Genomic DNA, 16,819 nt, shown 5'->3' with positions numbered 1-16,819 from the left:
TTTTTTGAAACTTGAATGGTGCCTTTTCCTGCATAACTTGTTGTTTTTGGTTGTGATACTAAGTACAAATAACACAAGTACCGTACTTATTCCAGTAGGATTGTCGATTTAAAAAAAAAAAATAACATTACACTAAGATATTCGTATTTTGATTTTACTTAAAATTTGCATTGCATATGTTTAAACTAATTTGATGGCAACACAATTATACATGGTTGAGAGTGTAGAAAACGTATTGCTTTCATGAAGTGTTTGCAGATTTAATTTATTGTAACCTTATCTTATCTTTGAGAATGGTCAGCCGAGTGGTGATACAGTAGCAGTACACACCAACATTAATCTTCAGCAATGTGCACGGTTTGGTGCTCCCAGTCATGTGATGGCCAATAATAAGACTTAAAAACATTACAGATTTGTTAAACATGTTGCTTTCAAGTTTACATAGTTTAGAAATGATTTATTTGCTTAAAATGTAGCTTAAAATAATGATATAATGTAGCATTTTATACAGAACTTGCTTTTATGCTTTCACAGGTCAGATGGGAGGTTGAGCTACATCTGGGGAGCTTCTCAGGAAAAGCAGATGCTGGACTGATGTCCTCAGTTTACAGTAAGTAATACAAACATTCTATTAATAACTTCCATCCAAATAGATTATTTTAAAGTTTCAGCTTTAAGCAGACGTGTGAAATCACAGGACAGCCTAATGATGTACTTTACACCCCCTGCTGTGGCATTGTTTTTGCAGAGCATAAAGGTGATAAGAAACAGGAGAGGTGCCACCATTTTCCGCCTTTGTAGTTTGTTTTTCTGGTTGATTATTTACTGAAGTGTCATACATCCGACATACTGCCATAGTTCAAATCAAAATAGCCTTGTAAAGTCACTTCTGTATGCATGCTGTTGTTGACAATTTATTGTCCACTTGCCTTGTTGAGATTGTTCCCTCCTGGGCAAACACGAGAGAGATTGTTTGTAAAAGGTCAACGCCTACTCAGTGGTCTAGCAGTGCACTTAGTTTGTGGGTGCACCATTTTGTGACAGTCAGTGTAATGAGGGTTTGTTTTTACTCATTGACATTGACCTGTTGCTGTTTCGAATAGCTGGTCTCTCTGCCGAGTATGAAATGCAGACAGTGCAAGTGATGATGTTAAGGGGAACATGGAGTTTGGAACTAGGGAAAGACTAGGACTTTAGGCGACACTATTTGTTACACACTCTCTACTTTTTATGATCACAGTATCTTAGACTAATCCTGATGATCCAGCCAATACTGACAGGCGGAGGGGGCGGCCTTGCAGTCATACATATACATTATTTATGCTTCTCCCCAGTCTCACTTGGTTGATCCTCCATCCAACAATAAACTGGTCATTTTATGTGTCTTAATTTTATTAATATGTTTTTAAAATCAGAGTTATTTTTTCTTAGAGATTTTAATATACATGGTGTTTCCCCTTTTTACTCCTTGTTTACCTCTGATTTTATTAACCTTTTATATTCCCTTCTTTTAAAACACATATGGAGCTGGCAGCCATGACAAAGGGCACACACTTGACCTTGCTCTCTCCATCCTGAACCCAAACCCCCCACATTGACATTTCCCCCCCCCCCCCTTTAAATCCACTCTCTGTTCCTCCCTCATGTCAACCATTTACTGCCAACAGGTTTTTGCAGTTTTTGAATGAATAATAGAGCCTCACTGTATAGGAGCTTGTGTTTTTAGCTCATAGATTGTAGAGGCTATACTGTAGCTCCAGTCAGATGTACAAGTTGAATGTATCTTCTCTGCCATGGTTGGATGAAAAGATACATGTAAGGAATTCAAAGACAATGCAGGAAGGCAGAGTGGGAATGCAAAAAAGGCAGATGGTGTCGATCCTCTTAAAGAAGGCGATTCCAATTTTTAAGTCATTTTGAACCTCTATGCTTTTGTTTTAGATTTATTACAAATTGTCTCAACTGTTCTCAGCACAACACTGATACTGCAACTGTCTCAAATGGCTTACAGTACAGATCCCATCGATACTGGTCTGTACTCCACATTTAAATGTGCCCTCTTGCCCTCAGTTTAGCCTTTAACACAGTGGATCTAAATCAGCAGCCTGAAAAACCATGTCGGTATCAGGGATCTTGCGATGGATTAGTTGACCTCTATTTGTCAAACAGGTTCTTGGGAGCAGGCAGAGAAACTGAGTCACTCTTCTTGGCTGGCTTTAATCATTTGTCTTTTTCTTAAACGAGGGTTATTTGTTGCAGCTTCTTCATTTTATTTTTCCACTTTTAAGCCTTTACTATTTATTTTAAGTGCTACATTAATTATGTAGTATAATTTATATATACTATTACTTACTAACTCATGTACATACTTTCTTACCTTCGTACTAACTTTTAGGCTTTTTTCTCCTGACGTGTGTTTGGACCGGAATCACATTTGATTGAAGAACTGTCAAATGCTTCATATTGTACAGCCTGTCTAATATCTTCCATGTCATTTTAACACTTTATCACTATAGGTAGGACAACTCAATCCTTCACAACCATTCACCGTTAGACAGACGTCATCCTCCTCACCAAACCCACCCCCGATAGGAAATTGTGCAGTCCCTTTGACGTGTGTGTCTACAGTTCTTAAGTCTTCATTTGAATTGCAAAGCATGAATCAGGCCTTCTTTGAATGTATTGTGATGTTTTGGCTGAAAACACATCCGCACTTCAGAGCTGCCCTCACTTCACACTAACGGATGAGGGCTGGTGTTGTCTAATAACTCAAGACCCCTGTGAGGGAGGGAGTGGGGAGTGCAGGCTGACACTGACATCAGGGTAAACCAGGAAGGCTGACAGAAGAGTTCTGGGAGATTGTGGGTATTGCAGAGAGTGAAGCAGAGAAAAGGACACGGTGAATTCAGTACAGAGTAGTCCGCTTGCAACCAACTGTTACAGAGAAAGTGATTGAATGCAGGGTAGCATACCGCAGTCCTAGTAAATTAAAGGTATCCACTGCCCTCACCTCCTCTCAGGTCAGCTTGAAGACTTGAATTGAGTTTTCAAGCGTCTGGTGCCTCGGTGCCTTCACTACAGGATTACTACAGGAGGGACCACATGTAACCTACATCTGCCAGCCTTCATTAGCTGTGTCAATCTGGATGGCACTGTTAATTTTGACTTCACAAAGGATTTTTTTTGGGCACATTTTTCGACTCGGTTGGCACATCTAGGCAATTCTGACTTGCAATCCAACGTTTCCAGCATTCAACTTTTAGTCATACTTTATCATGCTGTTGAACATGCTGTCTTTGTTAGTCAAAAAATGTGTTCAGTATTAAAAGAGGATCAAGATGTTAGGCTCATCTCTGTTGGGAAATTCTCAATTTTACATTCCGGCGAACATCTTTCATCTCTCGCGTGACTGAAGATTTCTTTGCTTCCTGTTTGATATTGATTGATGTTTTAATTTCATAACAGTTATTGATCCTTGTAGGTTTCACACTGACTTATCTCCTTGCCATTTAACATTCTTAGATGCAGTTTCCCTTTTTAAGATGTGATGGGGAAAATTATTTTGAAGCCTCCATGAAAGAGATTTCCCACCTTGAATACAGATGAATGGTGAAACAGTGTATATAAGGGTATAAGCCCACAGCGCACTGGGACGTCTCCATCTACAGCGCTCTCATGTGAATCTCATGTAAAAGGGCCTTTCCTTAAATACATGGTGAATACTAATCCATATTTGATCTGCTTGCAGTTTTTTAATAGACTTGTTTTCAATAATTTTGCAAGCTTGGCAAAGTGAATATGTTTCATTATGAATTATTGTGCCTCCTGCATTCATATCTGTGTTTGGATGTTTATGTGTGTTCATGAAAACACTTTCCAGAGTGCTCAAAATAAAAGGGTTTTAATGAGCATCCTATAAGAGATGTGGGATGTCCATAGACTGTATATATAAAGGGGATGTCCCTCCACCTTGTGGCAGTGCAGGGGACAGCACCCCAGGCTACCACACACACACACACACACACACACACACACACACACACACACACACACACACACACACCACACACACACACACACACACACACACACACACACACACACACACACACACACACACACACACACACACACACACACACACACACACACACACACACACACACACACACACACACACACACACACACACACACATACACGCACACGCACACACTACTGCTACTTCCTATACCCCGCCCATGTTTTCCCAATAGTGTAATATTTGATTATGAGCAAATGTGTTTACCTAACGGGTTGACATTTCTTTACTGACATAGTATTTGCTCACTGTAATACTTCTGTAATGCCATCCAGGATTTAAATGTTTATGGATGAACTCATGTCATGCTGTGCTGTTGAAGGCCAGTTGTAATGCAGAGCTATATTTAAACTTCCCCTGGGGTGCCATTAAATCATGTAATTTCTCCATCAGGCCTGGCTGACCTCGTTTTAATATCCACAGCAGACGGCATTAGGAAAAGAAACATTAAAAAAGAGGAATATGGAACTGTGTATCTAATGTGCTATCTCACATTTACATTTTATATTTAAGCCTTTTTGCAGACATTCATATCATGTTAGCTAAAAGCAGAATAAGCTGAAATGCCTTGCATTTGGATGTTGGAGCGGCTGGGGCGTGATATTATGTTCTGTGATACGGTTGTGTGTTTGTGTCTGTTGCCAGGAGGGAGAGTTAAAAGCGTCTCTATGTTTAGTTTTGCAAAGCGCACAATCCATTTGGACCACCGAGAGAAATGAGAAAAAGTCATAAAAGGCTGATGCATATAATGCCTGTATTGTTGTTGTTTTTTTCCCGGGGATGGATAAGAATACACAATGTGTTTTTTACTCGGCTAAATCGGATATAAAACTTTAACTGCGTTTCACTTTATGATTTTCGGGGAAGAGGGGACAGACTGAAACATTGCATTGTGTTCAAACCTTATAGAATGTAAAATTCTATTTGGCTTTAGTTTTTTTTGCAGATAAGTGAGTTTGTGTTTGACAGCATGGGCTATTAATGCTGTGGACTATAAAATGTCTTCAATTAGTCCTGTATGACAGTAGAAACGCGTCTGTTGGCTCCTACATCTGCAGCACTGCTAACCTTGAGTGGGTGTTCCCATCCACACGGGATGCAAGATTCCCCTGTTCCCTTCAAAAGCAAGCGAGAGGGGGGGGGTGAAGACAGACTCGGAAACATATATTTATAGAGAGAGTGGGAGAAAGTGAAATTAAGGCTTGATAGTTTAAAGGAAGAGGGAGCAGCAGAATGACAGAGTGCCTAGGTAAAACAGAAAGATGGTGAAAACTAAAGATGAACCAAGAAGACTTGGATGATGCTGCAGACACACCAGAGGCTGTGTGGACACTCCTGTAAATGTCTGTGTCTCTGTAGGTCACGTTGGCACCTACTGTCTGAATTGATCCTAATTAAGTCCCGCAGATATTATGAATTAGTCACTGAAGGGCTTAAGGAAATATCTTCTTAGGGTGTGTCCTGCATTTACTGTATACAGTATGTCTATTGTGATATTGTGTCATCCACTCCTCTGTCCTCCTATTAACTTTAATTACTGTGCTAATCCTTAAAGGTGGGGTAGGTACGTTTGAGAAACCGGCTCGAGATACACTTTTTGTTATATTCCATGGAATGCTCTTAACATCCCGATAGCAATGAATATCTGAAGTGCTTTGACAAAAAATCCATAACAAAATCTGTGGAAGCCGTAGTACTGTAAAAAGCACGACCAATCATTTTAGCCGGCCCAGCTAAAGTAACTGGATGGCCTACCTGCCTGTCAGCCTTCCATCTGTGCACAAAGTTATCTCGTGCCCTCATTGGACATGTGCGCGTTCGCGTGTAGGAGGAGGGGCTCTGTAAGGAAGTAGCAGATTTTTCCCGGTTGTGTATTTTCAAATTCCAGCGCACTCAAGCTGGTTTCTCCAAAATGACATACCCCACCTTTAAAGCAGATTTTAATACGATAAGAGAATTTAAAATATGTCCATGCTGCGCACATAATATAGGTACCTGAGTTTATTAGCATAGTCAATTGACAGGAAATGGGCTTTCTAGTGCTATTAATGTTAAATAGTATTAATGATGCCATCTGGGTAGAGTTATGTCACTAGGTAGATGGCTGAAATAGTAAATCTTCCCTCTGTAGTCAAATTGGCTCAAATCTGTCGTCCTTTTCTTCTGCTCTGACAACTGAAGCAACCATTTGTGCCAGGCACCCAGGAATCTATTGGCCTTTTGATATCGAATCTCTGCAAGGCTCCAGACTCCCACCGAGCTGTAATTACAGTTTCCTATCTACCGGGATTGTCCCACTGAGGCTGTGCACTAAATCTCCTTGATGTCGTCACTCAGACATCCAGATATGGACGGCCAGGAGAAGGCTGCGCCGCCTGGAAACGGGCTCCTCTCCTGGGTGGTTGATGTATGGACCCTCATGGGCTAGATTTAACGGATGGTCTCTGTTCCCGCATTGGGCCCTTCTGAAGTTGTTGTCACACCGGGCAAATATGTCCGGGAGGATAGATGGGAGTTTGCCGTGTTCAGGAGAAAATGTTGTCTTGTGGACGCACGGCTGATGAGATGGTGCAGACAGAAAGAGCTTTGAAGGAGCCTGGCTGTCAAGAAGGCAATAAATGAAGATATGTGGAGTAAGGTGTTGAAGGTGTTCAGCATTGTATGCGGCATGGGTTTTTTCAGAGCAGGTACTGTAGATATATTACTGTTAGTTTGGTTAATGATTCTTTCGGAATGACGACATTGTTTATACAGCAACAGCAAATGTCGTTTCGGATTAAATAATTCATAGTCGATGCATAAAAGAGTAAGAAAAAGAAACAAAGGACTATAAAACTTTAATAATGATATCCATGATCAATGGGTATGCACGCAGTCACTTTCCATTTGTGTCCAGCTATTTAAAATAACAAGTGTTCAATCTGTAGAAGGCTGATTGATTGAGTGTGCTTAGGAATGTAAGTGCCATATATTTGTATTCATGGGGCTTTGTTCTTCCTGAAAAGTATTTTTTTAAGGACATGAATTAGACAGAGATGTAAAACATGTCATGGAGCTTTGTTGCAGGCTGAAGAGGCTGATGATGAAAGGTGCCGATTGTCTCAGTGCTTCAGTTTGAAACATTGATTTGTTTTTATGTTGATGTCCCAACTAGATTAAACACTTTTCAAATCAATGCATGCTGTTTGAAACTAAGATAACATAATGAGACTTGGCTATTCATTGTCAACACACCACTTTTGTGTGTTCAACAAAAATGTGATAAAAACATGGAAACAAAGTGGAATCTTTCACAAGATGCCAACATTATGAAGCAATTAAGCATTTACGCATTTAAGCATTTACAGCAAAACTCATTACGTATAGTCATTCACAGCCATGCATATCAGCACGTCAGTCCACAGGAAGAGTGGAACTGGTTGTGCTTTGAGCTGGTCTGCCGTGCAATCACATTTGCATTAGTTCGCAAAATGAAAGAGAAATAAAAATAGCAAGACAGATAGCTGGAAGGGTTTCCTTTCCTTTTTTTAAGCCTGCTAAGTCGAGCGTGGTTATTATGAGAGTATCAATCCACATTACGACACACGGCTGTTCCACTCATTTACAACACTCTGCTAGTCCTCAAATGGGAATATCACAGTTACTGTATTTAAAAGTTGCATTCATTATTTGTTATTCTTCCAGCTTTGTAGAGGAATGTTAATAAGCCCTATAAGCCATGCAGAGCTTCGACTCCTTGTTACTGAACTGCAGGGTTTATTATTACATTATTATGTCCTGGCGTGTGCGAGGAAACACATGGTGGGAGCTTGACACTTCCCTTTTTTCCTAAAACTTGGTGCAATAGTAATGGCTTGGCATACTGAGTGTGCAAGCTTGCGAACATTTCATTAAAGTATTTTTTTTATTTGGAGAGGTGGCTGGATAAATGTATAAGGAGCCTTAATATTGGCCAATCAGCTCCTTTCATTTCCCTTTAAAGCTGCTGGTAGTCTAATTGGACTAAAAGTGGTTTCATATAGTCATGAAAGGTCTCTGTGTTCCGTGAGGAGTCTGCTCATCTATGGACTTTCAGTGTCTACAGTTCAATCTCTGTACTCAGATACCCAGAGGAGAGGTCAATACAAGACACTCCCAAAGCCAAGAAGGAAGTCAATGGTTCACTTTTGCCCTATGAAAGACAGATCAATAACACAATGTATGCATTTAACACAAAATTCCTCAAATGTCTAGTATTGTCCTCGTTGCTATTAATGTATAAAGCATGCCTCTCAGTTTGAATCTTTCAGAGAGGTTTTTCTGTGAAGCTTTGAATTTCAACTAACAGCATGAGGAAAACCCACATCCTTTAGCTCTCTCTGATCACACCACTTCTCAGTGGTTTACAACGATTCATGTCACAGTTGCAGGAAAACAAAACCACACCATTAAGTGATATTTTTCAAAATCTTGCCCCTTGATTTGATGCTAAAAGCTGAAGTGCTAAAACCTCACGATTGTATTGAGTTACGCCCCGCTTGTGCACAGACCTGTTCATGTTACCATCTCCATGGACTACACACACACCTTTTTGAGTCTGAAGCTATGAAGTATAATGTACTGATATTTCTTGCCACCAGCATGAGGGTGGTGGCTCACTCCTTAGTTATTTTCTTGTTGGGGGATCAGAAAACCATGGAAATGAATTGGCAATTCAGAACGTCCCCTTGAATATCAGTGGAAACGAACAATGTAATCATCATGCAAAACATCTAGAAACTGCCTGATGAATAAAAGTATGTCTTAGTATTGAAAATTACAGGTTGGACTTACCGTGCTGACCCAAGCTGCAGTTTAAAAGGGGAAAAGGGACATAAAGCATAATGGCGTCTGGCTGTGATACTGGTGGCAACAGGCCTGTGAGTCTGGAGGCAAGGGGGGAGGGGAAAGGAGAGGTGAGTGACTGATGGGCATGTGTCAACCCCCCTCCTATAGTAAATGTTGAGAGGGAACAAGGGTGGCTCACTAATTGGGGCGAGATGTAAAAGTCACTGTCACTCATGATCATCTTCACTAATATGTTTGGAGGCGAATGCCAGCTGAAGCATTAGTCACGGGAGATGAAGGCTGCATTTCCACTCAAATCATCTTGTTTGGACATATAGCGTTGGTAATAATACGCTATTATACGCTATACGAACAGATAGCTTCTGCTTTAATTATTGAACATCTGTACTTTTAATTTGCAAGGCAACCTCAGAGAACAGCCCTGTGAGGCCAAGCCTTTTACTTATATTTGTTTTTCTCTAACACAACCTGTACATCAATCCAGCAGTAATAGCAATGTCAAGGATAGTCATGAGGGTCATAATGGAGTATATTTCGTAACCTCCTTCTGTAGCATCTATAATTTTTCTCTGACCTTCATTTGTCCCCTTCTTTCAGAACCCTTCATGCAATATCCCGAGGGAAATAATGGCAAAGAGAAGGAGTGCGGGACGCAGCCTCTGGGATTGACTGTTAAATTAACGGGAGACACGCTATTCCATTGCGCTGCTTAACCATTGTGGAAAATAGATAGTGACAGCGATAACGAAGCAGGTAATGAAATAGTAAGTGCTCTTCTAACTGTTGTGTATGTTTATCACTTTATTTGCTTTGTTGTAGTCTTCACAGGCTATAACAGAGGAATAACAATCCAGCTGTTCCCATTGATGAGAGTAGTCACATAACAAGTCTAAAGTTGATCATTTCATTTCACATAATGAGCTTTTTCTCCTCATTCAAATGACAAAGTAAGCATTGCTTTAGATACTGTAGCTCAAAACCATGTTGCAACGGGTATAATTACAACCAGATGACCCTATTAGATAAATATGCCACCACATTTATTTTCTCTGTTTTTAATGGCTGTTTAGTACTACTGTAGTTGGCAGTGACTCTTCTCATTAGATAGCTAGATTCCTGCTCGTGAATTTAACGATCCGAACAAAGGCGACCAGTTGTAGGATGTTATTTGAGTGGCTTTTAAAACCTGCTAAGATCTCGTTTCCATAACTCTCTAACTGGGGAAAACAGCAGCAATTATGGGAGTGGTATTAGCATCAAGTGACACCCCTGAGCTGCAGTCATGCAGCAGGTGGGTAATTGGCCCTGAGCTGTACAGTGGGCACTCTGTGGGTCTGTCCTTGTCTCGCGATGGGGACACCGGCTGCTCCAGAGTGTGGACCTATCGGCTGGCTGCCCTCTGAGCCAGCTGCAGCATTTCATAATTAACCAAGTGAGACGAGCACAGTCAGAGAGAAAGACACAGCTCTACTGTTACGAGCTCTCCTCAAACCTCCATCATGCACATGCATTACATGTGGTACTCCTCTCTAGTCTGTGCTCTCTTGCTCTCAGTTCTTCAGATGTACAGTACTGAGACTACGTGTGTGCAGACGGTGTGTTAGTGAGAGAGACGCAGAGTTGTATTGCCGAGACAGAAACAGGACTCCAGAGGCCTCCCTGGTGTTAATTGAGGTTTAATGAGATTTGTTTTGCTGGCCCTTCAAGCAGCCCTTCCCAGTTCATTGAATAGGATCCCCTGTGATCACTCTCTATGACCTGAGTTACATCTGTGTGCTTTACACAGCCTACATCTGCAGAAGATACAATGATAAGGTTAATGCCGCAATGACACAGAGCAAAGTGAATAACCATTCAAACAGTTGTTGAAGCACCACTGCAGTCTACTTGAGAGAACTGTGCTTAAACACAAAGCCTGTTTGACAGTAGATGTAAGGCCAAAGGGCTGATGCTGGCAGGATACCAGGTGTATCTAGTGCACATCCATGTTTGTGCTTCCATCATGATATAACCCACTGAGTCTCGCAGGTGTGGTTCAGTGCTGTGAGCAGAGGAGCTTTCAACAGAGAGCTGTAGAACATGCAGAGGTCTTTCCTTGTAGGTCATACATTATAAAAGTCCTCTTTCTGTTCATTAAATGCCTGAAGCAATCATTCTCCAGCATACACTGAGCATAATTACAACACTACAGCAATGAGACTTGGAGGAGTCTGGTGATATCTGTAGAACTTCATCCCAATGTTCCCTTTTCAGCCGTCAAAGCTCCAAAGAATTAAATGAGAAAAAAACGTGTCATTCATGTGTCTTTTCAGATACAAAGACATGGTTAATCATAGTGATCAATAGACCTCATTGTGATCTTCTTTTATGTAACCCCTCAAACCAAATCACCTCTATTCACAACAAGGTTGGCGACTCATTTCTGCTGATTGTGTATTTAATATGACATTTACAAAAGCTTTTTTTAAGCTTTGATTACCACGAACCTGAGTGAGCTGTGGACAATATTTGAAAACCTCAGAAGGTGAAAAATCGGGCAGATCCCACTAGGCCTAAGAGAAAACATTGTTTCTGATGAATTGTGCATGAACTGCCTCTTAAATGGTATAATCAGTGACCTCATCATTGGTAGACGCAGGTGTTGAAGGGGAGGTAGGCGCTCATCTGTATATTGCCGTGCCACATCATTTCATTCAATGCCATATTCAGTAGGGACCACAATGCATGGGCACCAATGGGATTTTCTTTTTCTATTATAAAAATGTACGGGCTACCAGGTGCAGGTCTGTGGGGAATGTATTTATTTATTATAGACGGGCGTGTCGATGCACAGAGCTATGCCAGACTAAACCGATCATTCTTGAGTGACCTTTCTGCATTGGTGCCACTGCACTGCAGTCCATGAATGTTTAATGGAAAAGGCTGGCTGTTTGGGGCCTGCCATGCTGGGTTTGCTACATGATGGAAGCATACTAACTCAAAGGCAGAATGGAGGTTAAAAACAGTGGGTGATGCAAACAGAAAATAACCCCTCGGACCCACTCTGTTGTGTACATTATATTAAATAATGCTATCAGATATCACTCAAGAACACTAGATATATAGCTATAATGACAAATAAGAAGCACAGGCAGAGGGAAAAGCATGGGTGAAGACTAAGTAAATACAGAGAGAGGATCTATGAGAGAACGGGAACAACAGGATGCTCTGCCGGTTAGGTGTCATCGCCACAATGTTGTCTTTACTTTCTGGCCCGACACCTTTTCTGTCTCCTTGTAATTCTTACCTACAGTACCACCATATTTTCTCTACACAGGAAGCACCTTGAGATGAGTACACAAGAAGGTAATAACAAGGAGCATTTGCAGGAAACTATAATATTAAAAGAAGATGGGGAAGATAATTAGGTTTGAGTAGAACTGAGAGTGCACACAAATGGTGAGAACATGTTTGGAGGAGAGCTGCTGGCGGTTTGCAGGCGGACAGAAACGCAGATCACAATTACCTAATTTATAAAAAGAACCCACATCATTTCCCTGAAAAAAAACACTCAGCCGGTTTGTTGATGCCATGTTTGACTATAAAGGCGCAAACAAGAGCACAAACAACATCAAATCTAATCAAAGTCTCGCACTCTTTGTTTGCAAGATAAACACAATCAGCTTCTCACATCTGTCTGACAGCATCCTCCCACTCGTCCAGCTGTATGGAGGAGACAGCACAAAGGGAACACTAGTCAACAGTGTCATGAAGTGTGAGTGAGTGCGTGTAAGAGAGACACTAAGGCTGCCTTCACACCATCAAAGAGCAGGGAAACTTTCACTCCACTGAAGTCGTACATTTGACTTCCAGGGTGGCATGACGAGATAAAACCTTCAGCTCTGAGCAGAAATCGGGGCGAGAGACAAGCAGAGGATTCAGCTACACTAACACAGTGGACTGAATAAGAATGTGATTTTAATAAAAACTCTCTACTTTAGAACTCCTACATATTCAGTGAGTCCAACCGTGGTCGCTCAGTTCTAGCGTAATATATTCATAAAGAAGAGGGAACAATAAAAAAAGAGAACGAGATTGGAAAAGTACAACTTTTATCAATCGTACTTTCATGTCATACATTATACAAATGATAAGAATCAGCAAGACATGCTCAAATTATTATTTTCAGCTTTCAAATGGCAAAACATACAAAAGCCTTTGCCACTTTAATGATGCCTCCCTGCTACTTGAGGCGCCTCTTCACATTTCCATTGGTTCTCAGCTGAGGAGCACTGAAGAGGGAAATACATGATGGAGCCCTTTCTGTCGCCGCTGTGGTGCAGAGAGCAGGTCTCATTGATAATGCATCAGCGGAAGGAATCCATCAGGACCACATACATTTCATGCATGAAGCGTATATTTATGCATAAAGGTGCGCATGGCTTATTGCCCCCGAACCTGTGGCTAGGCTAAATGGGGCCGAGCCCACCCCTCTAAATTGTCCCCGAGTACAGTAGCTCAGCGGCTCCACTAGACAACTCTCCTGCCCAGTCCCAGACAAAAGGATGACACATTCATGAGGTGTCTTAGCAACAATGGCAGATGCAACATTGTTTGGCTATGGTGGACTCACAGACTCACTCCACTCCACCCCCCCCCTTCCTCACACATCTTTTGGCCCACTTCATAGAGCTTTGAGGTGAAAACATAAACCCAGTGTGGAGTTATTACTGAATGAGCTCCTGCAGAGAATGGACTGACATTTCTCTCCCTTTGTTGTGCCTCTGACCTTTTGAAAATATCACAGATTAAATCTTTAATTATTTATGAAGGCTAGTTGTGGTGATGGGAGAAGAGAGGGGGATGTGATGGGGGCATCTTACTATCCGAAAAACATATTTTAACCTACCTCAAATCCAAGCTCTGAGACGCCCAGTTTGCTATCTGAAATCCTCAGATGTTTTTTGTGTGATTTGTGTGTGTATTGTCCTCTCAGATATTCAACTGTTTTAAATCGACCTCCTTGGAAGTAGGTACCTCTTCCCAACATGTGTATAATACTGTTTTAGTGAACTTCAAAACAGCCGCCCTCAGATCCTGCTAACTCCTCGCATCAACCACATCAAATGTAAATAATCCTGACACATTTATTAAGAATAATCAAATAATCATGATGGGAGAAATAATAAACAAACAACAGAGAAAATAACTATGCTACATGGGGAAAAAAGTATTTCCCGAGAGAATGGTTTAACCGGTGTTTGATATGCAAATTGTCTTTTTCATCGGAACCCCCAGCAAATGTCAGGAGGGGACACTGGGGAGGGGCTGAACATCTCAATTACAGAGCGCTAGCATGCATCATTCCAAGCAACCCATGAAATGAAAGGCATCATTTAGATTGATCTGCAGCATCAGTGGGAATACATCATAGCAGCAGCATAATAATGTAATACTCCAGGGTGCATCTGGAAATTGCAGATAGAAATTGACAACAATGATATTTCAGCTGATTAAGTTGGCAATTACTATTTGGAAAATGCACACGTAAAATGATGTAATAACCTGTTCCTTTGAGAGTAAATGATCATACAACTGCACCTCTAATGGCTGTTTCCTGCTTGCAGTTTAATGTCCTTGAACCAAACTTTGGTTAAAGTAATACAAGGATTTGTCTTTACTCCCAATTAACCTTTTCCAGGTTTAACAGAGTTAGGAAATAAGCTCCTTGATATTTGGAGCCTGTACTTTAAAGTGACGAGTCATTTGAAGTAGGCTTTTCCTGGCTATTTCTAGTTTTTGATATGCTCTGTTTGTTGTCTCAGAATAACCAAACTGGTTATGCTTAAAGCCATCTACAGTATTTACCTAAGTTCTGATTATTTTTGAACTTTTAACAAACTGCCCCACAGATTTTGTGGGAGAACTGTGACTTTAGATATCAGATACAAATGATTAGAAACAAAGAGAAGTTACTCTTATTTGCTTTCCTTATTTAAAACATTTTGTGGGTAAAAATAAAGCACAATATTTCTCAGCTAACTCTAAAATGAATGTATGTTGTATTCGTGGTCCTCTCACACAATTTGATGGGTGAAGGCAAATCCTATTAGCGCAGGTTTTATAAATGGTTTCTAGTTTGATCTGGTGCATTCCAGAATAATGTGCCTTGCTACTCTAAAGGACAGATCTTCACTCTCATTACTCTTATGTCTAAAAATTGCTCACTTGCAATAAAGCATTCTTTAAAAATGACTCAAGTGAACATCGAAGTACAGACTTTCATTAATATGAATTTGTATTTATTTGCCCAGGATGAGAAGCATACTTTAATTTATCTTGGTGCGCCCAGGGCAGGAACATGGCAATACTTCAGAAGTTAGTCATACAAAATATGTATTTTTATCTTGATGCAACAACAGTACCACCTTTATATCCCATATATGAATATATGTATCCAGTTTATTCAGAAAGGCATTACAATATGATACTCTATATAATCATGGGACAGTATGCCTCACATTTAAATTAGCAGGTAAACAATGTATGGTGCTTTTAATAATCATTAGGCCTGCAGTATATGACATTATCAAGGGTTGTTTTAACAACCCCCACTGAGAATGACCTAATTAGCTGACCATGGAGGAGTGAGATATTTTTTGTACCACTGATGTCACTTCTGATTGCTCTGCTTGCCCATCTGGAAAGATCCGTTGTAGGTGTTAAGGAGTGGTAAGACATAAAAAAAGTAGCATAAAGAAGCATATCAAAAGATTTCAGTAATTGTAGGATTATATTACTCACTGGATGTATTGTACGTTTTGATCACTGGCTGCACCCTTTACTGGTAACGTTTTGATCACTGGCTGCACCCTTTACTGGTAACATTTTGATCAGATTTTCTCACGATCAAAATGTTTTCTCACATAGTATGACACCTTTGGGGGCAGTTCTGCTCAGACTGTAATAGGGGAGAGTTTGTTTTGCTTGTTACACTGCTCAACATATTCTCTAGCATCTAATGCAAATACGAATGCAAATGTGAGATGTTGAAGATTAAAAGAATTACTTGGAATTTGAAAAAAAAGACTGCATTTAAGTCTTTAGATGACCCAGTTTCCAGGCATCCATCCAGTGGCTTAGTTGCTCTGGAGGCTTCTGATTGTAGTATTTGTTGATTCAGTGTGCGTATGTATGTTTCTGTTTGTGCATGTATATGTGTTGTCTGCGCACGCACACAAACATGCAAATGCTTTTTTTGTGTTGATGTTCTTCCTTATATGCAGCTTTTTTCCCCCCTGCTTGTGTCGGTTAGTATACATCCTTAGATCTCATCAAAAACAGTGACCTAGATATAATTAACCCCCTCAAACCAGCAGCAACATGTTATTTAAAAGTGGCACACAACCCATCAAGCTGCTCTGCATGTCAGCACAGAGCTGCTCCCCATGCTAAAGCCTGGGTTCCTAATAGAGCGAGATATCGTGGACTCGCTGCAGCATGTCAAGCTGGTGGCCATATCTCCGGCTAGGAAGGTCGTATCAACGTACTCCCGTCTCTAGCACCCCCGCAGTCCGAGCTACGAGTGAAAAAACTAAACTTACATGAAACTTCCGTTGGGTTGCTTTAAAGTCAGGCTTCAGTTTAAGATTCACCCTGCAATAGAAACATGTGATGGAGCATTACTGACCTGACTCAGATGGTTTGTTTCACCAAACCATCTAGGAGAGCTCCATTGGAAGCCATTTGGAAAGGGCAGGCACTTTCAAAAGCACTTGGCAGGTGATTGGATCAATCTGTCTATCACCTTCTATCATGGGCCACTTCTGATTGGTTAACAATGGCTGGTACATGTGGAGCACTGCACTTCTGATTGGTGTGGATGGCTGACACACAATAAAAAAAAAAAGGCAAAAAAAAAAAAAAATGTTA

At 40.8% G+C, this 16,819-nt stretch overlaps 1 long non-coding RNA gene across 5 annotated transcripts in view; it reads left to right on the top strand.

Moving 5' to 3' along the window:
* Window positions 1-16,819, top strand: part of LOC117459915 (uncharacterized) — a 171,831-nt gene that overhangs the window by 1,869 nt on the left and 153,143 nt on the right. For all 5 annotated transcript variants that reach the window (XR_011644506.1, XR_011644505.1, XR_011644504.1 and 2 more), the window contains exons 2-3: window positions 535-610; window positions 9,506-9,661. This is a non-coding gene — a long non-coding RNA (uncharacterized lncRNA). The remainder of the gene's footprint in view (window positions 1-534; window positions 611-9,505; window positions 9,662-16,819) is intronic.

Source organism: Pseudochaenichthys georgianus, chromosome 15 (genome assembly GCF_902827115.2).
Source record: "Pseudochaenichthys georgianus chromosome 15, fPseGeo1.2, whole genome shotgun sequence".
Lineage (NCBI taxonomy): Eukaryota > Metazoa > Chordata > Actinopteri > Perciformes > Channichthyidae > Pseudochaenichthys > Pseudochaenichthys georgianus.
Note: the sequence above shows the minus strand (reverse complement) of the source record. Positions and strands in the feature narration are given on the sequence as shown.